The sequence below is a fragment of the Lonchura striata genome, chromosome 32 (genome assembly GCF_050655825.1).
Source record: "Lonchura striata isolate lonStrDom1 chromosome 32, ASM5065582v1, whole genome shotgun sequence".
Taxonomy (NCBI): domain Eukaryota; kingdom Metazoa; phylum Chordata; class Aves; order Passeriformes; family Estrildidae; genus Lonchura; species Lonchura striata.
In genome coordinates, this window is record NC_140734.1 from 5,823,823 (window position 1) to 5,845,509 (window position 21,687).

At 54.8% G+C, this 21,687-nt stretch overlaps 1 long non-coding RNA gene across 2 annotated transcripts; it reads right to left on the bottom strand.

Annotated features, from left to right (window-relative positions):
• Positions 1 to 15,177: 15,177 nt before the first annotated feature.
• Positions 15,178 to 17,201, bottom strand: LOC146764658 (uncharacterized). Of its 2 annotated transcripts, none has more exons than XR_014950677.1 (5): positions 16,364 to 17,201; positions 15,780 to 15,815; positions 15,613 to 15,654; positions 15,413 to 15,484; positions 15,178 to 15,318 (listed from the first exon to the last, which is right to left on the bottom strand). It is a non-coding gene; the product is annotated as an uncharacterized LOC146764658 (long non-coding RNA). The 2 variants fall into 2 exon arrangements; XR_014950676.1 differs by having other exon boundaries at positions 15,780 to 15,860; positions 16,364 to 17,199.
• Between the last annotated feature and the right edge of the window lie 4,486 nt (positions 17,202 to 21,687).

Below are 21,687 nucleotides of genomic sequence, written 5' to 3' on the forward strand. Positions count from 1 at the left end.
GGCTGTCGGTGCCCTGGCAGCATCTCTGACAAGCCCTGTTCAGCCAGGCCCTGAGGCACCAGCAGGACATTCCCAGTCTTGGCCTTCCAGGAAGGAAAATCCACGGTGCAGTGGTTCCCGAGAGCTGTCCATGGCTGAGATTGCTGTTGGACATTCCAGGCCATTAGTGAAGGATTCTGCACCTCTCTTTCCGCAGGGACAATGTGCATCCGGCAGAGAAGTGTGTGCCAGCTGGGAAAACACTTCAGGCCACTGCCTTGGTTGTTTGCTCTGGAACTCAGCCAAGGAGCCGCAGGATCCACAGGGGAAGATTTTCCTCGGGAGTTTTGCTGCTTGGTGCCCATGGAGGAGAGAGCAGAATGTGTCTGTGGGGGATTCTTGAGCAGAGGGAGAAGAGCTGTGAGGTCACTGCTGTGCTGAGGTCCCCTTGGAGGGGAATTGAGGACATTTCTGCAGGGTCCAGATTGGGGAACTTTGGCCAAGGAGAGCTCCAGGCTTCCTGGAGAATAATGCCAGTCAGGGGGATGTCATTGGACAACCACTGTCCATGTGCCAACAGCCCGGGGAGAACAATCTGGACACACGTGGAGGCTCCTGGTGCAGTTGGATTGGCCTCCAGCTCTGGGCGTCCCTTGGGAGCGTCCCTGCCCACCCCAGGGCTGTGGGTGAGCTGTGCAGAAACTGTCCCTCCATCTCAGCAGCATTTCATTTCAGCAGTGAGGTATTTCCCCTCTTCGACTGGCTGGTCCTTTTGCATGAACAATTTACAATGGCTCCTCAGCACAGGAAAGGTCCAGACTGGATGGAGCACTTGTGGAGGAGGCTGAGATGCTCCAAAGGGTTGGGTGAAACAGTGGAAAAATTTAACGGAGTAGAAATCCATTTGGATTTAGGTGAAATGTGCCGTGTAGTAGCTTGCTAACATGGGTAAAATATGCTGTTTATTCTGCTAACTCTGCTGTGCTTGTAAAACTGTCCCAGCCAAGGAGAAAGACTGCGAATCTCCAAACTGGAGACATAAGAGGGGCCCCTTGAACTCTGAAAGAAAGAAAAAACCCAAAGCTAAGTCTGCAAGAGATGGACAAAGGATTAGAGAGTTCTCTGTACAAGGACTCATTGCAAATTGCAAGTTGTAATGTGAAATCAGCAGAATGAATATCCATGAACCTACTGTGAAATTCTATGCATATGTAAATTAGTAAGGGGCAATTAAAAAAGTTTGGGGAATCCTCAGGGGCACACATTCCTTTGAAGGGGAACGATCCCCACGTGCGCCCAGCGCTGTAATAAAATTACTGTCCCTACAAATCTTTTTTGGAACTGTGGGCTCTTGATTTTTCACTGCATTTCATGGAGCACCTCTGCGACAGAGATGGGCTGGTTCAGCCCAGAGCAGAAAAGACCGTGGGGACACCCCACTGTGACCTTGCAGGACTTCAAGGAAACATGAAGAGAAATGTTTTAGTAGGGCCTGTTGCAACTGGAGAAGGGGAAATGGTTTTAAAGCAGAAGGGATAAGTTCAGAGAGGAGATAAGGAAGACATTTTTGATGCTGAGGGTAGTGAAACACTGGCACAGGTTTCTCAGACACCTGGTGGATGCCCCATCCTCGGAAACACTCCTGGTTGGATGGGCTCTGAGGAACATGATGGAACAAAAGATATATCTCTGCTCCCACCCCACAGGAGGCCCTGTGGTGCCATCTGCCAGAGGGGTCGGTGTCTCTTGTGGGATTCAGTTCCCTCGGAGAGCGGAGGGAACACACAGCACCACAGATGTCAGGGCTGTCCTCCCATGGAGATGGGAATATCCTGGATCAACAGGCTCAGGCTGCCCGGTTTTGTGTCTTTGTAGAGGGACCCAAGTGTCAGAAGAGACTGAGAACCAGAAGGCCCCACAGTGTCTCTGAGTGCGCTTGGTTCCATGAGGCCCTTTGCTGTCCCAGGGTCCCTTTGGTGTCACAGGGTCACACAGTGTCCCAGAGTCCCTTTGGTGTCCCAGGGTTCTCTGTGCCACCGGGTCACAAAGTATCCCAGGGTCCCTTTGGTGCCACAGGGTCACAAAGTGTCCCAGGGTCCCTTTGGTGTCCCAGGGTTCTCTGTGCCACAGGGTCACACAGTGTCCCAGGGTCCCTTTGTTGTCCCAGGGTTCTCTGTGCCACAGGGTCACAAAGTGTCACAGGTTCCCTTTGGTGTCCCAGGGGCTGTGCCACAGGGTCACACAGTGTCCCAGGGTCCCTTTGGTGTCCCAGGGTCTCTTTGGTGCCACAGGGTCACACAGTGTCCCAGAGTCCCTTTGGTGTCCCAGGGTTCTCTGTGCCACCGGGTCACAAAGTATCCCAGGGTCCCTTTGGTGCCACAGGGTCACAAAGTGTCCCAGGTTCCCTTTGGTGTCCCAGGGTCTCTTTGGTGCCACAGGGTCACATAGTGTCCCAGGGTCTCTTTGGTGCTACAGGGTCACACATTGTCCCAGGGTCCCTTTCCTTCCACGAACCCTCACAGTGTCACACAGTGTCCCAGGGTCCCTTTGGTGTCCCAGGGTCTCTTTGGTGCTACAGGGTCACACATTGTCCCAGGGTCCCTTTGGTGTCCCAGGGTCCCTTTGGTGCCACAGGGTCACACAGTGTCCCACGGTCCCTTTGGTGCCACAGGGTCACACAGTGTCCCAGGGTCCCTTTGGTGTCCCAGGGTCTCTTTGGTGCCACAGGGTCACACAGTGTCCCAGGGTCTCTTTGGTGCCACAGGGTCACACATTGTCCCAGGGTCCCTTTCCTTCCACGAACCCTCACAGTGTCACCATGAATCTGGTTCCATGAGGCCTTGCAGTGTCTCAATCATCCCCGGGCCCCACGGGGCCCTGAGTCTCGCAGTGGTCCCTCGGTCCCTGTGGGAGCCCAGGACATCCCTCTGGCTGCCCTGACTGTCTTGAGATCCTGGCAGGGGCTCAGAGACCTTGGCAGGAAGTCAAAAACACCAGTGGCTTTGATTTTAGCCCATGGGAAAAGCTGCCGGCTTTGTGTGAAGATTTACAGGTCACCAGGGTTTGAGTTAATGTAACACAGGGTGAAAAAGTCGCATTTGGGGGTTTTTTAGAATGGGGTTCAGGAGGCAAGATTGCAGAATTTGGGTGTGTCTTGTCCTTCGTGTCCTTCTTCTTGTCCTCCATCTTTCACTGTGATGATGACACTTTTTATTGGTTTAGAGACACACTGTCCAACGTAGGCGATATCATGGGGAATTAATCATAAATAAATAAAGTACACGTAGTTTACAGTATAAAATGTGGACACCGTCCTAGAGGGCAGACAGAATGCCACGATCTGACTTTCTAGACAGAGCTCAGCAGGTCAGAGAAAGAATGTTATAGATAAGAGAAAATAAACAGCCTTGAGAAGAAAAACCAGCGCATCTGGACTTCTTCTTTAGTTTCTCGGGGCTGGGAGGAAAAGACCTTTTACGATCTCGGGGTCATCTTGACCACAGAAACCTGAGAGGTTCCAGAAGGCCCTGCTGTGTCCAGGTGCCTCTGCATTCCGTGAGACCCCACAGATTGCCGGGCTGCCTTTCTTCTGTGATGCCCCACAGCATCCCAAGGGATCCATGGTTCTGTGGCAGCAGTTCTCTGGCCACAGAGAGCAGCACACAACTTTCCCAGGCCTTTCTGGGAAAGGCTGTGAGAAGATCAGAGAAAAGAACGAGAAACAATTCTTATCTTAGCCTGCTGCACCTGTTGTGCACATGTGGAATGTGTTGTGGAGATTTGTTTACCAAAGGGTGATTTCCTAATTAGCCAATGGTGATGGTGTCATGATTGGAGGACCAATTAGGTCCAGCAGTATCGTAGCTGTCTATAAAAGCAATGTGTTTCTTAATAATGATATATATAATAAAGAGATTGATCAGCCTTCTGTGAATCGTGAAGTCAGTGCTAATCCTTACCCGGCTGGGGGCCTGTTGCAGCGACGAAGTTCTGTGAGGCCCAGCAGTGCCATAATGTCTCCTAGGTTTGGTGATGCCACAGCGTGCCACCATGATCCCTGGTAGCCACGAGGCCCTGAGGGATGCCAAAGTCTCAGGGTCCGAGTGTCAAGGTGACCCCAAGATTGTAAAAGTCCTTTTTCTCCCAGCCCGAGCAACCAAAGAAGTCTGGAATGAGTAGGTTTGGCTTCTCAAGGCTGTTTATTTTCTCTTGTCTATAACATTCTTTCTCTGACCTGCCGAGCTCTGTCTAACAAGTCGGCCATGGCATTCTGTCTGCCCTCTAGGGTGGTGTATACATTTTATACTAAAAACTACGTGTGCTATGTTTACAATAACGTGCCAATATCTATCATTTATGTTGGACGGTGTGTCTCTACCTTAAACCAATAGAAAAATGTCACCATCACACCAAGACATGGAGGGCAAGAAGAAGGAGAAGAAGGTCAGGACACGACCAAATCCCTCCATCTTGTAACCCCTTAAGCACATTCTAAAACACCCCAAAATTCTACTTTTTCACTCTGTGTTAATTCAACTACCACACTACTCAAATCCTTGTGGCTTGTAATTTTTCACGTAAGGTTGGCAGTTTTTTCCATGGGCTAAAATTGAAGCCACAGGTGTTTTTGACTTTGTGCCAAGGTCTCCGAGCCCATTGCCAGGGGCTCAAGACAGCCAGGCCAGCCAGAGGGATGTCCTGGGTTCCCACATGGAGGTTACAGTGACAGAGAGATGGGGTGGGCAGATGGACGCAGGGACAGGACAACAGCTCTGGGTGAAACCTCTTGGAGATCTGGGGGGTTTTGTTTGTAAAATACACACGGACACAGAGCGTAACTTTGCTGAAAGGTTTTATTGCTCATTTTAGGAAAAAGGCTGAGGGCTCACAGGGGATCAGGCCACTCCTCCAGGGATGATCATCTCCTCATGGTCCTGGAGGGGGACAAGAAGGTCATAGTGTTCACCAACAGTTCCAATGCTAAAACACAGAGCCCAAAAAGGTGATCCCCTGTGTCCACTGGGAATGGAGAGGGGCCTTGTGCCCAGCCCTGTTTCTGAGGGAGAAATGAATTGAGGCCCTGGGAAGACCCAGGACAGGATTTGGCTCCTCAGATCCACAGAGCATCCAGACCGCCAAAGCCCTGGGAAGCTCCAAAAGCTGCCAGAGAAGCTCCCTGCCCCCACCAGGACTGTGGGGTTCCCCAGAGCTCCCCAAATGCCAGGAAACACCTGGGAAATGCTCTGTCCAGCACCCCAGGGAAATGGATCAGTGAAAGCCCCATTTCTGTCCCTCTGCTGGCCCCAAACACTGCGAACCCAGAACACTCCAGAGTTCCCCTCAAAAATCACAGATTAAAGGGGGGTCGGGGGACCACCACCATCCGCTCACCTATCCATGGAGAGCGGCAGCCAGGCGCTTTGGTCGCAGAAGAGACACCAGCTTTTTAGCCACCCGGGGCTGGGGACAAAGGAATAGTTAGCGATGCAATGGGGGCACTGGGCTGGGATGGGACAAACTGGGATGGCCTGGGCTCTGGAGGCCATGCAAGGGGAGGGTCTGACACCGGCAGAACTCGTGGTACCCACCAGAGGCTTGTCCACGGCCACATTACTTAAATCCACCTTCAGAGGGACCACGTCACCTCGCTGGTCACTGGGATGTCCGGATGGGGGGACTGGCCCCGAGTCCCCTGAGGGGATGCCCTCCAATGCCAGCACCCCACTCACCTTCACGAGATCATCTTGGCTTTCTTCCAGGGGTGCCTGGGAAGGAGAACAAAGGGTGGGACTGCACTGGAACTTGTCGGGCTGTGGGGGGACACGAGTGCAGGGAGCAGGGTGGGGGCAGAGGGATGGGAATTCAGGGACTCCCAGGAGATCTTTTTGAGGTGGGGGAGACCCAAAGTCACTGATGTGGGCTCAGCTGAGGGCCCAGGGGACAGGGCTGGGGTGTGGGAGGAGCAGGGTGAAAGGCCCAGGGCAGGAGAAAGGAATTGCGGTGCAGGGCCATGGGAGTGCAGGGCAGGGGCTTGGTGGGGACAGAAGGACGAGGACGGGAGGGGACAAAACCCACGGGACTGGGAGATGCTGTGGCAGTGGGGGTGAGTCAGGGAATTGTCCAGGGGGACCCCTCTGCCGAGGCCAGGAAGAAAGGCAAAGGATGGAGGGGGGCCATGGAAGGAAAGGCCTTGGGAATGGTCAGTGGGAGGGCGGCTGGGGACCCTGAATGGGCCACAGAGGAGGGAGCGAAAGGGTGGGGTGGGAGGCCAGAAAGGGCAGGGTGTGGGGACAGCGTTTGGCGGGTGCCTCACCTGGGCCTGAGCCGGGGGGCACAGCAGGATGGAGAAGAGCAGGGCCACGCTGAGCACAGCCACCTTCATCTTCCTCTGGCTCCGGGCAGCGCTGGGTGAGGCTGCAGCAGGTGAGGAGCACCTTTATCCCTGCCGGGACTCCTCCCTGCACCCTCCCTGCCAGCCCCCAGGCCAAAGCCCGGCTTGGCACAGCCCCCAGCCCTGGCCACAAGCCCAGCCCTGGCCCAGAGTCCACCCCAGCCCAGCTGTGGCACGGGTCCAGCCCCCTTGCCCGGCATCCCTCCAGCTTCCTGCCCGGGGCAGCTGCCCCTGGAGGGGCCCAGGCACCTGGGGGGGCAGGGGGGCAGGCAGGGAGCCAAAGGCACCTGGGGACCCTGTGGGGACAGCCCCCAGTGCAACACAATCCATCCTCCCACAGCCCCCAGAGCCAGATCCCCCATCTCCTGCTGCCCCTTCCCTCCCAGAGCTTTCCCTGTGGGACAGCCCAGAGCGGAGCCCGGCCCCAAACCCAACATGTGGGGAACAAGGGGAACCAGGGACATGTCATCAGCTGGGGCATCGGCATCTCCCGTCCCGGGGACACTGGGAGCCCTGGGCCATGCTGATCACCTGCAGCCAAGGCTGAGGCCTGGGCCATGGCTCAGCGGTGACAATTCCCACATCCGCACAGCCCCAGATCCCTTTCCCTGCAGGTGCCAGACCCGTCCCAGCTCCATCCCCAGAGCAGTGTCCAGAGGGGAACGTGCCCTGCCCTGCCCCTCATCCTGTCACACCTGCAGCCCCTGAGCCCTCCCAGAGCACCTGGGCCATGGCCCTGGCCCTGAGCCAAGGCCAGCGCTGGCCCTGAGCAGGATGGGCCCGTGCCAGGGGCCATGGGGGAGTGGGCACCTGTCCCCAGGCAGCCCCTCGGAGCTGACGGGGTGACAGAGGTGCCCTGTGAGGAGCAGGGCTGTCGGTGCCCTGGCAGCATCTCTGACAAGCCCTGTTCAGCCAGGCCCTGAGGCACCAGCAGGACATTCCCAGTCTTGGCCTTTCTGGGACTGCCTGGTGCAGGGTGGTCTGTGCATGGGGTGGCTGAGAGCAGATGGACCCTGGTGGGGACAGCCCCCAGTCCAACACAATCCATCCCCCTAGAGCCTCCAGAGCCAGCTCCCCCATCTGTGACCTTCACATTCTCTGGACAGAGAGACATAATTCTTTCTTTCAGGAGAAGCACAGAGAGAAGAAGAGAAAACAATCTTTATCTCTGCTTGTTTGTTTTCCAAAGTTGAATGTGGCATGGAGATTGTTTGCCTGAAGTGATTGCGTGATTAAATTTAGTAAAATTTCTTTCAGTTCAATGATCAATCAAGTTCAATCGTGTCTCGGACTCCCAGCAGAGTCACGAGTTTATTAATTAGCTAGTTAAGTAAGTAAGTATGTAGAATAGGATATTATCTCTTTAAATAGCATAGGAAAGTAATATAGTTTTGCTTTAATAAAGCTACCCTTCAACCTTCTAATCTAGAGCCAGACATCATAATTTTTTCCCTGAGTGAGAACCTCCCACAATTTTTAATATACCCATCTCCTGCTGCCCCTTCCCTCCCAGAGCTTTCCCTTTGGCCAGCCCAGAGCTGAGTCCATGCCAAAATCCATTGGGCCCCAGCAGAATTGCCCCTGTTCCCGCTCTGGCACTTTGAGGAAACAGCGGTGGGCACCGACCCCTCTTCCAGGGCCGTCGGGACCCCAGACTCAGGGAAAAGAGGAATGTGGGAGGACTTGGAGTCAAGGGCAGCAGGTGATTGGGATGTGCAGCCACTGGAGACACTGGGAGCGCTGGGCAGCGCCGATCGCCTGTTGATCACCTTGCAGGCAGGGCTGAGGCTTGGGCAATGCCCCGGGAGCTGACGGGGTGACAGAGGTGCCCTGTGAGGAGCAGGGCTGTCGGTGCCCTGGCAGCATCTCTGACAAGCCCTGTTCAGCCAGGCCCTGAGGCACCAGCAGGACATTCCCAGTCTTGGCCTTCCAGGAAGGAAAATCCACAGTGCAGTGGTTCCCGAGAGCTGTCCATGGCTGTGATTGCTGTTGGACATTCCAGGCCATTAGTGAAGGGTTCTGCACCTCTTCTTCCTCAGGGACAATGTGCATCTGGTAGATAAGTGTGGGCCAGCTGGGAAAACACTTCAGGCCACTGCCTTGGTTGTTTGCTCTGGACCTCAGCCAAGGAGCCGCAGGATCCACGGGGGAAGATTTTCCTCGGGAGTTTTGCTGCTTGGTGCCCATGGAGGAGAGAGCAGAATGTCCCCGTGGGGGATTCTTGAGCAGAGGGAGAAGAGCTGTGAGGTCACTGCTGTGCTGAGGTCCCCTTGGAGGGGAATTGAGGAGATTTCTGCAGGGTCCAGATTGGGGAACTTTGGCGAAGGAGAGCTCCAGGCTTCCTGGAGAACAATGCCAGTCAGGCGGATGTCATTGGACAACCACTGGCCACGTGCCAACAGCCCGGGGAGAACAATGTGGACACACGTGGAGGCTCCTGGTGCAGTTGGACTGGTCGCCATGGGAACGTGCCTGCTTCCCTCAGAGCTCTGTCTCATTTTGGCAGAATGTCTTCCTATGGTTGTGCAGCCTTTCAGGAAGGATGAGTTTTCCCTCTGCTCTCAACCGCTGTCTCAGCAGGGAAGAGCTGGATTTTTCCTTCTCCAGGGAAAGGCGCTGGTGGCACAGCCCACGTGTGCCCCCTGATGCTGCCTCTCGGGGCCTGTTGTGCTGGGATGACCCCAAGAGTGTAAAAGTCTTTGTTTCCTCGTCCATGCAGCCAAAGAAGGAGTCTTAAATGCACAGGATTGGCTTCTCAAGGTTGTTGGTTTTTTCTTATCTATAACATTTTTTCTTTGACCTGTCACACTCGGTCTAACAAGCAGGCCATGGTGTTCTGCCTGCTGCCTTGGGTAGGATTCACATTTTATATCAAAAGTTACATACAGTCTGTTTACAATATCGTGTCAATACCTATCATCTATGTTCGACAGTGTATCTCCGCCTTAAACCCATAGAACAGTGTCACCATTGTAATAAATGGGCAGGAGGTGGTTCTCCTTTAAAATGCCTTTATTTAAAGAGATCAGCTCTTGGGGTTGGGGGCCCGACAGGCTGTGCACACTCCACTGCTGCTTCCCAGAGGGACGCCGAGGAGGAGGAAGTGCAGCTTTGTCCGCTTCACGTGCAGGCAGAGCCGGGGGATCCGTCCTCACAGGAATGGCAGCAATCTTCCCCTTGGGCAGTCTGTGCTATGGTCTATAATAGATCCTCACCACAGGTTATCTCCCAATAATTTTGCTCTGCAATGGTTTTTCTTATGTCTTTCACTTTCTCTAAGTCAACCAAACCTACTTGAGTAGTACTTTGTTCAAAACATAACCAAGCCTCATGTTGCCTTCAGGGGAAGGCAAGGTGACCTGGTTGCAAGGAACAGCACGGCAGCCCGGCTTCGCCCGGGCTACTTGGCCAACAATACACGCCAACACCAATGTGGTGGAGGGTCGAAAGGCCTTTATTATCTTATCTCATGGGTTTAAATAGTCTCAGGGGACTTTGCTACGTCGGGGGGTGTTGGTAGGGTCTCTTTGGTCAGTCAGGAGTGGAAAACTACTGGGTTAGATGTGGTTACATTCTTTGGGGCAATAGATAAAGTGCTGCAGGAGGAGAGGGGGATAGGGTCTTTCTTTCCGTCACATCTCCAGATCTTCTGTTCGCCTGTCCCTATCTACTACATCTCCCCCCTCCTTTTCATCCATAAAATGAGGTAGTCATAGATATAGGCACTGCAGTGAGGTACAAACTTGTAACTTGGCAAGGAAAAAGGGGTTTGGTAAACCTGAGTAATTCTCGCAAGGCGAGTTTAGAAGGCTTTTGCGACTGTGTTTGCAGTTTTTGGTTTACAGCATTTGTTGCTGGCCTACAAACAGAATGTTTGCCCGTTCTAGACAGGCCTGAACAAACGAGAGCAGCTTGTTCAGCAGGCATGGTCCTAAGGTAACAGCTAGAAGCAGTATTGCCAGTGGACCTACCAGAGCGGAAATTAAAGTGGTGAGCCAAGGCGATTGATTGAAACAGGATTCGAACCAGCTCTGTTGGGTTTCCCTGTCTTTCTTTCTCTGAGCCAGTCTATCTTGGAGTTCTGCCATGGAGTCTTTAACGACTCCCGTATGGTCTGCATAAAAGCAGCATTCCTCTTTCAAGGCTGCACACAGTCCTCCTTGTTGCATGAACAAGAGGTCCAGTCCTCGCCTGTTCTGCAAGACCACTTCTGAAAGCGAGGAGACTGATTTCTCTAGAAAGGAGATGGATTTCTCGATCCTCTGCAGGTCTTCATCTAGGGTCATTTGCAGCTGAGAAAGTCCTTGGTGTCGGGTCGCGAGGGCTGAGACACCCGTGGCTGTGTCAGCTGCTCCCAGGCCGAGCAGCATTGCGATAGTTATACCTGTGATTATTTCTCTTTTGTGGAGCCTGCCGGGTTCTTCAAAAAGGTGGTATACCTCTTCATCTGAGTGGTACAGGACCCTAGGAACAATCAGAACTTGGACACAGAAGTCGATAGAGTCATTGAATTTGGCAAGGAACACACAAGGACTCACCCCAGATTGCTGACAAACCCACATCCCAGACATGGATGGGACCACCCACTTATTGATCTTTCTGTTGGGCTTGACAACTTCGGTGCAGAGGTTACCTTTCCGCTTTGCTAAGGTTGCATTGCCAAAACATTTGCCCTGGCCTGTGATTTGACTCAGGGTGATTCCTCTGTGGGGAGTGTCCTATCTGCACTGGTGGGGAGCGTTGGCTGTGGAGTAGCTGAAGGGGGTATTTAGGGCAATGCCTTCATAGAAAGGGGGTTTTACATCGTAGTAAAGCCAGCAGGAATCAGTTAGGTTTGGGTTGGATTTGTTCAAGGATAGAAAGGTAGCTTTTAGCATGCAAAAGTTTGGGTTCGGGTCTGAATCGGCTAAGCAGCCTATCTGGAAGGCATCTGCGTGGCCGGTCAGGGTGTTGGTGACCTTTGCGGGCAAGGTTTTGGGGTATAAGGGCCCCCAGCCCCACTGGGGTTTGCCATAGATGGGCCGCCTTGCATTCGCGGTGGGAGGAGGCTGAGTGCAGCCCGCGCGCCCCCTCCCTTTCCCATTTCCCTGGGGTCAGGACCTGCAGTCCTTGGCGAGGTGTCCCTTCTTCCCACAGCCCCAACAGGCTCCTCTCCAGCGTGCTTGGGGTGGGGGTGCCGCGGCGGGCTGCCGTGCCGGCTGGGGACAGCTCACTGCGATGTGACCTGCCTCACCACACTTGAAGCATGCCATTGCGCTGGTCAGGGTGTGGATGGCTGCCTGAATGGGTGTCAGGTGTTCTTCCCTCACTACATGTCTGATCATGTCAGCCAGGCTGGCTCTGACTGGCAGGGAGCGCAAGATATCCTTGGTGACAGAGTTGCACTGCTGCCACAAGCAGTCAGCTACCACGGGGCCCTTTGCTTCCACAGGCAGGGTAGAGGAGTCTATCGCTGCCTGCAGGCGATCCACAAACTGCGTGAAGCTTTTACTCTCCGCCTGCCTCACGGTGGACCACGGCGACGGCTTGGCCACGACTAGAGAGGCGGCATGAATAGCCTCCCTAGCAGCCCAAGTGGTCGCCTTGACCTCCTCAGCCTGCATCTATGTGGCTTGTTGCAGAGGCGTGATCATATCATCATGTTTTCCCATCAGCCTGGATAAGCTTGAGCCGTGCAGCGGTTGTCCTGCTCCAGATGCTTGGGCTAATAGCCTTGTACAATTATCCTCCCATTGCTGCCTAAACACAATCATTCGTGCACCATCAAGTATCATGCGACCTATTCGTTCAATATCAAAGGGAAGCAAGTCGTCATTACCAAAGAGACCATCAACGAGGGTGGAGACCATGGCCGAATTGATTCCTTTCTCTGCAATGGCTTTGCCAATTGACTGTACATCATTTAGGTTTACCGGGGTATATTCCCTCTGCTGGTTCCCTTCCGGACTGGTGATCTTCACTGGGAAGGCTTGGATGGCAGCTGCTGGGGACCATTCAGCACAGGCTATTTTTATTTCTCCCCAGTCAGTAAACTGGGCTGGTTTGTATTGTGATTGCTTTTCGGTGCGGCTTAAAGCTTTAGTCGATTTTGTTTTAGATTGCATTGGCTCTGTTCCCTCCGTTTCAGAGTCCCAGCCGGCTTCCATCAGCTCTTCCGAGCTGCTAGAGCTGCTGCTGGACTCGGAGTCGGTAGTGGAATGCCAGTGCACTTCTGGGGCTCGGTGCCTTTTTTGTGCGGCTCCAGCCCCGCTCCTCCGCTGAGGGGTGGCACCACGTCTGCCCCCCGGGCTAGCCCTGCCTCCTACAGGGGGAGGTCTCTCCCTTAAATGGTAGCAGCGTCTGGCACGGATGCCAATTGCCTCCGTGCCCTCTGCCATTCTCCTTCTCTTTCTCCCGCATACTCGCATTCGTAAAACCCCGCGCCTCCAGGCTTTTCGTGCCGAGGCTGCCCACACCCCACCCATCTCCTTGGCTGCTGGCACTATTTGCAGCAGGGTACGGGGATGGCACGGCTCGGATCTCTTCCTGAGCCCCGGTTTCTGCGTTTGTGGCCTCCTTCGCCAGTCCCTGCCAAAAGGATTCCACGTGCTGCTGCACCTCCGGCGCCGAATTGCTGACCGGCGGTGGCGGGACGGATGGGGAACCCACAGATTTTTGGGAAGGTTCCATGGGGAGGTTTGGGATTTGGCTTGGGGAGGGGGGTGACACGTCAGGCCCCCCTGGATCCCCGCTCCCGGGCAGATCGCCCTCAGGAGCAGTTTGCATTGCCGCTCCTACCCATAGCTTGGGTGTAACCAATAAACACGTGCGCGCTGTGCTCCATGTCTCCTGTTCTTTTAATGCTCCACGCAGGGCTTTCTCTACTCTGCCCCATGCCTTAAGGCTTCTGCCACTGCCTGAGGATTTCGTGTCCTCAGCCAGCATGGCTGTGCATTTCTCCCATACCTCCGGATGTAATATATCCACGGAACGTTCAATTGCCCCAAGCTCAAGGAGCCTCGTGATAGCAAGATAAAAGTCCTTGAGTCTGCACTTAATACCCCACTGCTTATGAATCACACTCACAACTTTTGCGATGGCGTCGAAGACAAACCACGGGTCTGGGGACATCTCCCCCAGCGGTAATTCGGTCTCACCGCTCCAGCCGTTGTCTCTCGTCCAGGCGACACCCGCTAGCAGAGTGAATCCTCCCGGGTTTCAACACCAGATATGTTGCCTTCAGGGGCAGGCAAGGCGACCTGGTTGCAAGGAACAGCACGGCAGCCTGGTCTCGCACAGGCCACTTGGGCCACCAACACGCACTGACACCAATGTGGTGGATGGTCAAATGGCGTTTATTATCTTATCACATGGCGTTAAATATCCTCGGGGGCCTTTGCTACGTCAGGGGGAGAAGGTAGGGTCTCTAGGGTTAGTAAGGAGTGGAAAACTGCTGAGTTAAGTGTGGTTACATGTTCTGGGTGTAATAGATAACGTGTTGCAGGGTGAGGGAGAAGGGTTTTTGCTTTCCATCACATCCCGAAATCTTCCGTTCTCCTGTCCCTATCTACTACACCCGGTTCAGGTGCTGGATAAAATCCTGAGCATACTAAGGTGGTGCTCTTCAGTCCCAGATCCCTTTGATGAATGAACTTTCTTCAGAATCTCACACCAAAGGCCTCCCTCGACTGTTTTGTCCGCCCCCTGACACCGACACCGTTCCAGCAGGAGAGCAAGTGGCTCTAAGGTTCAGCTCTCCCTATTTGAGGGAAGCTGTTCCCCACTCCTGGCACGGCATTGCCGCTGAGATAGCCATGGCCTGCAGCTCGGTGTCAGCCGGGCACCTGCTGGGCTGGGGCTGCCCTCAGGCAGGGCTCAGCTCCCCCACAGCATCTCGGGGTTCCCTGGGAGCCCTGTGGAGAAGACCCCTCTGTGCCCTGTGCTCAGAATTTCCCTGCCAGGACAGCAGGGATGCGACCCGAATCTGCCTCAAACCTGCTGGGGAGGGGAACTCCTGCGCCAGGGGGTTTCTGGCCATTCTGCGGCTCGTGGCCAAGACATTTTCCCTGCCCCTCTGCCCGGGCAATGCCCTGTGCCAGCTCTGCTGTGAGGCTTCCCCGGGGTGCTGCCAGCACCAGCGGCTCCTTCAGTGCTGGAGCTGGAGTCAGGGAACGCGACCGAGCCCCTGGTGAGCTCCCAGGACGGCCGGGGACAACTGATCCACCCGGCCCGGCCCGAAATTCAGCCAAGTCCTGCTGGAGCTGATGGATCCGGCGGCCAAGAGTGAGCCCAGAGCCAGGGAGAAGCACTCGCCCTTTTCCAGGACGCCGTGGTGGCTCTACCCCACCGTGGCCAGGCACTACAGGTGACCGTGTAGGGCCCCTCAGCGAGGAGACCCCACAGCCCTGCAGAGTCGTGCAGACAGACCCAATCCCACCAGGGAACCAGATTGCAAGACCAATAAATAATTTCAACATGCTTTTGACATATTAAGATTTTTTTGAACCGTTAAATTCTTTGGATTGAATAAAGAATTTTGGGGTAAAAAAGTTTAAAGGAAACCTTCTTTTGAATTTATTTTTTTCCTTTTCAACCCAGGCCATTCCTACAACACTCATGGCGAGCCGCAGTCATTCTCAGCACCTGCAAGCCCACCAACCTACTCAACCCACTCCCCCTGGAGCCTGCACAACTCCCAACACACAATTTGTCTGGCGGAGAGCACGGGCTGTGCCAAGGCAGCAGAGCCCAGACCTGGCCTGACTTCCCTGGACCACTGGACAGGGGGAAATCCAGAGGCATGGACACACACAGACAGAGAGCAAAGCTATGCTGAAAGGGTTTATTGATTATTGATGCTTGATTATTCAAGGGAAATGGCCCAGGGCTCAGAGGGTTCAGGGGGTTCCTCCAGGGATGATCATCTCCTCATGCCCCTGGAGAGGAAAAGGACACCGCTCCTTCTGACCCTGAAAGACAAAGCCCAGAAGGTGACCACTGGTGTTTCCTGCTGGGCCATGGATGGGCTTTGTCCCCAGCCCTGTCCCTGCAGGCACAGCTCACCTAGACCCTCAGAGAGGCAGCCACGGCGCGCTTCAGCCGCAGAAGTTCCTTCACCCTTTCATCCAGATTTTCCTGGGGACAAGGGCAGCGTTAGAGACACACTGGGGGCACTGGGATGGGCTGGGACAAACTGGGATGGCCTGGGCTCTGGTGGCCATGCAAGGGGAGGGTCTGAGCCCGGCAGAACTCGTGGTACCCACCAGAGGCACGTCCACATCCACGTCCCCATCGCCTAAATCCACCTGCAGAGAGACCAGGAGACCTCGCTGGTCACGGGGATGTCCCAGGTGCCAGCATGGGATGGGGGGAGCTGAACTGCCCCCCAGCCCCCTGAGGGGATGCCCTCCAATGCCAGCACCCCACTCACCTTCACGAGATCATCTTGGCTTTCTTCCAGGGGTGCCTGGGAAGGAGAACAAAGGCAGGGACTGGACTGGACCTTGTCGGGCTGTGGGGAGACACGAGTGCAGGGAGCAGGGTGGGGGCAGAGGGATGGGAATTCAGGGACTCCCAGGAGATCTTTTTGAGGTGGGGGAGACCCAAAGTCACTGATGTGGGCTCAGCTGAGGGCCCAGGGGACAGGGCTGGGGTGTGGGAGGAGCAGGGTGTAAGGCCCAGGGCAGGAGAAAGGAATTGCGGTGCAGGGCCATGGGAGTGCAGGGCAGGGGCTTGGTGGGGACAGAAGGACGAGGATGGGAGGGGACAAAACCCACGGGACTGGGAGATGCTGTGGCAGTGGGGGTGAGTCAGGGAATTGTCCAGGGGGACCCCTCTGCCGAGGCCGGGAAGAAAGGCAAAGGATGGAGGGGGGCCATGGAAGGAAAGGCCTTGGGAATGGTCAGTGGGAGGGCGGCTGGGGACCCTGAATGGGCCACAGAGGAGGGAGCGAAAGGGTGGGGTGGGAGGCCAGAAAGGGCAGGGTGTGGGGACAGCGTTTGGCGGGTGCCTCACCTGGGCCTGAGCCGGGGGGCACAGCAGGATGGAGAAGAGCAGGGCCACGCTGAGCACAGCCACCTTCATCTTCCTCTGGCTCCGGGCAGCGCTGGGTGAGGCTGCAGCAGGTGAGGAGCACCTTTATCCCTGCCGGGACTCCTCCCTGCACCCTCCCTGCCAGCCCCCAGGCCAAAGCCCGGCTTGGCACAGCCCCCAGCCCTGGCCACAAGCCCAGCCCTGGCCCAGAGTCCACCCCAGCCCAGCTGTGGCACGGGTCCAGCCCCCTTGCCCGGCATCCCTCCAGCTTCCTGCCCGGGGCAGCTGCCCCTGGAGGGGCCCAGGCACCTGGGGGGGCAGGGGGGCAGGCAGGGAGCCAAAGGCACCTGGGGACCCTGTGGGGACAGCCCCCAGTGCAACACAATCCATCCTCCCACAGCCCCCAGAGCCAGATCCCCCATCTCCTGCTGCCCCTTCCCTCCCAGAGCTTTCCCTGTGGGACAGCCCAGAGCGGAGCCCGGCCCCAAACCCAACATGTGGGGAACAAGGGGAACCAGGGACATGTCATCAGCTGGGGCATCGGCATCTCCCGTCCCGGGGACACTGGGAGCCCTGGGCCATGCTGATCACCTGCAGCCAAGGCTGAGGCCTGGGCCATGGCTCAGCGGTGACAATTCCCACATCCGCACAGCCCCAGATCCCTTTCCCTGCAGGTGCCAGACCCGTCCCAGCTCCATCCCCAGAGCAGTGTCCAGAGGGGAACGTGCCCTGCCCTGCCCCTCATCCTGTCACACCTGCAGCCCCTGAGCCCTCCCAGAGCACCTGGGCCATGGCCCTGGCCCTGAGCCAAGGCCAGCGCTGGCCCTGGGCAGGATGGGCCCGTGCCAGGGGCCATGGGGGAGTGGGCACCTGTCCCCAGGCAGCCCCTCGGAGCTGACGGGGTGACAGAGGTGCCCTGTGAGGAGCAGGGCTGTCGGTGCCCTGGCAGCATCTCTGACAAGCCCTGTTCAGCCAGGCCCTGAGGCACCAGCAGGACATTCCCAGTCTTGGCCTTCCAGGAAGGAAAATCCACGGTGCAGTGGTTCCCGAGAGCTGTCCATGGCTGAGATTGCTGTTGGACATTCCAGGCCATTAGTGAAGGGTTCTGCACCTCTCTTTCCGCAGGGACAATGTGCATCCGGCAGAGAAGTGTGGGCCAGCTGGGAAAACACTTCAGGCCACTGCCTTGGTTGTTTGCTCTGGACCTCAGCCAAGGAGCCGCAGGATCCACGGGGGAAGATTTTCCTCGGGAGTTTTGCTGCTTGGTGCCCATGGAGGAGAGAGCAGAATGTCCCCGTGGGGGATTCTTGAGCAGAGGGAGAAGAGCTGTGAGGTCACTGCTGTGCTGAGGTCCCCTTGGAGGGGAATTGAGGACATTTCTGCAGGGTTCGCGTTGGGGAACTTTGGCCAAGGAGAGCTCCAGGCTTCCTGGAGAACAATGCCAGTCAGGGGGATGTCATTGGACAACCACTGGCCACGTGCCAACAGCCCGGGGAGAACAATGTGGACACACGTGGAGGCTCCTGGTGCAGTTGGACTGGTCGCCATGGGAACGTGCCTGCTTCCCTCAGAGCTCTGTCTCATTTTGGCAGAATGTCTTCCTATGGTTGTGCAGCCTTTCAGGAAGGATGAGTTTTCCCTCTGCTCTCAACCGCTGTCTCAGCAGGGAAGGGCTGGATTTTTCCTTCTCCAGGGAAAGGCGCTGGTGGCACAGCCCACGTGTGCCCCCTGATGCTGCCTCTCGGGGCCTGTTGTGCTGGGATGACCCCAAGAGTGTAAAAGTCTTTGTTTCCTAGTCCATGCAGCCAAAGAAGGAGTCTTAAATGCACAGGATTGGCTTCTCAAGGTTGTTGGTTTTTTCTTATCTATAACATTCTTTCTTTGACCTGTCAAACTCCGTCTAACAAGCAGGCTATGGTGTTCTGCCTGCTGCCTCGGGTAGGATTCACATTTTATATCAAAAGTTACATACAATCTATTTACAATATCGTGTCAATACCTATCATCTATGTTCGACAGTGTATCTCTGCCTTAAACCCATAGAACAGTTTCACCATTGTAATAAATGGGCAGGAGGTGGTTCTCCTTTAAAATGCCTTTTTTTAAAGAGATCAGCTCTTGGGGTTGGGGGCCCGACAGGCTGTGCACACTCCACTGCTGCTTCCCAGAGGGACGCCGAGGAGGAGGAAGTGCAGCTTTGTCCGCTTCACGTGCAGGCAGAGCCGGGGGATCCGTCCTCACAGGAGTGGCAGCAATCTTCCCCTTCGGCAGTCTGTGCTATGGTCTATAATAGATCCTCACCTCAGGTTATCTCCCAATAATTTTGCTCTGCAATGGTTTTTCTTATGTCTTTCTCTTTCTCTAAGTCAACCAAACCTACTTGAGTAGTACTTTGTTCAAAACATAACCAAGCCTCATGTTGCCTTCAGGGGAAGGCAAGGCGACCTGGTTGCAAGGAACAGCACGGCAGCCCGGCTTTGCCCGGGCTACTTGGCCAACAATACACGCCAACACCAATGTGGTGGACGGTCGAAAGGCCTTTATTATCTTGTCTCATGGGTTTAAATAGTCTCAGGGGACTTTGCTACGTCGGGGGGTGTTGGTAGGGTCTCTAGTGTCATTCAGGAGTGGAAAACTACTGGGTTAGATGTGGTTACATTCTTTGGGGCAATAGATAAAGTGCTGTAGGAGGAGAGGGGGAAGGGATCTTTCTTTCCGTCACATCTCCAGATCTTCCATTCGCCTGTCCCTATCTACTACATCTCCCCCCTCCTTTTCATCCATAAAATGAGATAGTCATAGATATAGGCACTGCAGTGAGGTACAAACTTGTAACTTGGTAAGGAAAAAGGGGTTTGGTAAACCTGAGTAATTCTCTCAAGGCGAGTTTAGAAGGTTTTTGCGACTGTGTTTTCCGTTTTTGGTTTACAGCATTTGTTGCTGGCCTACAAACAGAATGTTCGCCTGTTCTAGACAGGCCTGAACAAACGAGAGCAGCTTGTTCAGCAGGCATGGTCCTAAGGTAACAGCTAGAAGCAGTATTGCCAGTGGACCTACCAGGGCGGAAATTAAAGTGGTGAGCCAAGGTGATTGATTGAAACAGGATTCGAACCAGCTCTGCTGGGTTTCCCTGTCTTTCTTTCTCTGAGCCATTCTATCTTGGAGTTCTGCCATGGAGTCTTTAATGACTCCCGTATGGTCTGCATAAAAGCAGCATTCCTCTTTCAAGGCTGCACACAGTCCTCCTTGTTGCATGAACAAGAGGTCCAGTCCTCGCCTATTCTGTAAAACTACTTCTGAAAGCGAAGAGACTGATTTCTCTAGATAGGAGATGGATTTTTCGATCCTCTGCAAGTCTTCATCGACGGTCATTTGCAGCTGAGAAAGTCCTTGGTGTCGGGTCGCGAGGGCTGAGACACCCGTGGCTGTGTCAGCTGCTCCCAGGCCGAGCAGCATTGCGATAGTTATACCTGTGATTATTTCTCTTTTGTGGAGCCTGCCGGGTTCTTCAAAAAGGTGGTATACCTCTTCATCTGAGTGGTACAGGACCCTAGGAACAATCAGAACTTGGACACAGAAGTCAATAGAGTCATTAAATTTGGCAAGGAACACACAAGGACTCACCCCAGATTGCTGACAAACCCACATCCCAGACATGGATGGGACCACCCACTTATTGATCTTTCTGTTGGGCTTGACAACTTCGGTGCAGAGGTTGCCTTTCCGCTTTGCTAAGGTTGCATTGCCAAAACATTTGCCTTGTCCTGTGATTTGACTCAGGGTGATTCCTCTGCGGGGAGTGTCCTATCTGCACTGGTTGGGGGCATCAGTTCTGGAGTAGCTGAAGGGGGTGTTTAGAGCAATCCCTTCATAGAAAGGGGATTTTACATCGTAGTAAAGCCAGCAGGAATTGGTTTGGTTCGGGTTGGATTTGTTCAAGGATAGAAAGGTAGCTTTTAGCATGCAAAAGATTTGTTTCGGGTCTGAATCGGCTAAGTGGCCTATCTGGAAGGCATCTACGTGACCGGTCGGGGTGTTGGTGACCTTTGAGGGCAAGGTTTTGGGGTAGAAGGGCCCCCCGCCCCACTGGGGTTTGCCATAGATGGGCCGCCTTGCATTCACTGTGGGAGGAGGCTGAGTGCAGCCCGCGCGCCCCCTCCCTTTCCCATTTCCCTGGGGTCAGGACCTGCAGTCCATGGCGAGGTGTCCCTTCTTCCCACAGCCCCAACAGGCTCCTCTCGAGCGTGCTTGGGGTGGGATGCCGTGGCGGGCTGCCGTACCGGCTGGGGACAGCTCACCGCGATGTGACCTGCCTCACCACACTTGAAGCATGCCATTGCGCTGGTCAGGGTGTGGATGGCTGCCTGAATGGGTGTTAAGTGCTCTTCCCTTACTACATGCCTGATCATGTCAGCCAGGCTGGCTCTGACTGGCAGGGAACGTAAGATATCCTTGGTGACAGAGTTGCACTGCTGGCACAAGCAGTCATCTACCATGGGGCCCTTTGCTTCCACAGGCAGGGTAGAGGAGTCTATCGCTGCCTGCAGGCGATCCACAAACTGCGTGAAGCTTTTACTCTCCGCCTGCCTCACGGTGGACCACGGCGACGGCTTGGCCATGACTAGAGAGGCGGCACGAATAGCCTCCCTAGCAGCCCAAGTGGTCGCCTTGACCTCCTCAGCCTGCATCTATGTGGCTTGTTGCAGAGGCGTGATCATATCATCATGTTTTCCCATCAGCCTGGATAAGCTCGAGCCGTGCAGTGGTTGCCTTGCCCCAGATGCCTGCTCTAGTAGCCTTGTACAGCTATCTTTCCATTCCTGTCTAAGCACAATAATTCCTGTACTGCCAAACATCATGCGACCTATTTGTGTAATATCAAAGGGGAGCAACTCGTCATTACCAAAGAGACGGTTGATGAGTGTGGAGACCATGGCCGAGTTAATCTCTTTCTCTGAAATTGCTTTGACGATTGTCTGTATGTCTTTGGGGTTTAACGGAGTATATATTCTTTGTTGATTCTCCTCTGGCCCAGTGACCCTCACCGGGAAAGCTTGAACAGTGACCGTGGGGGCCCATTCAGCACAAGCTATTTTTATTTTTCCCCAGTCGGTAAGCTGGGCTGGTTCGTATTGTAATTGCCTTTCGGTGTGGCTTAAAGCTTTATTCATTTTTGTTTCAGATTGCGTTGGTTCTGCTATCTCCGTTTCTGAGTCCCAGTCAGTTTCTGTCAGCTCTTCCAAGCTGGTGGAGCTGGTGCTGCTGGACTCAGAGCCAGAAGTCAAGTGCCAGCGCACTTTCGGGCT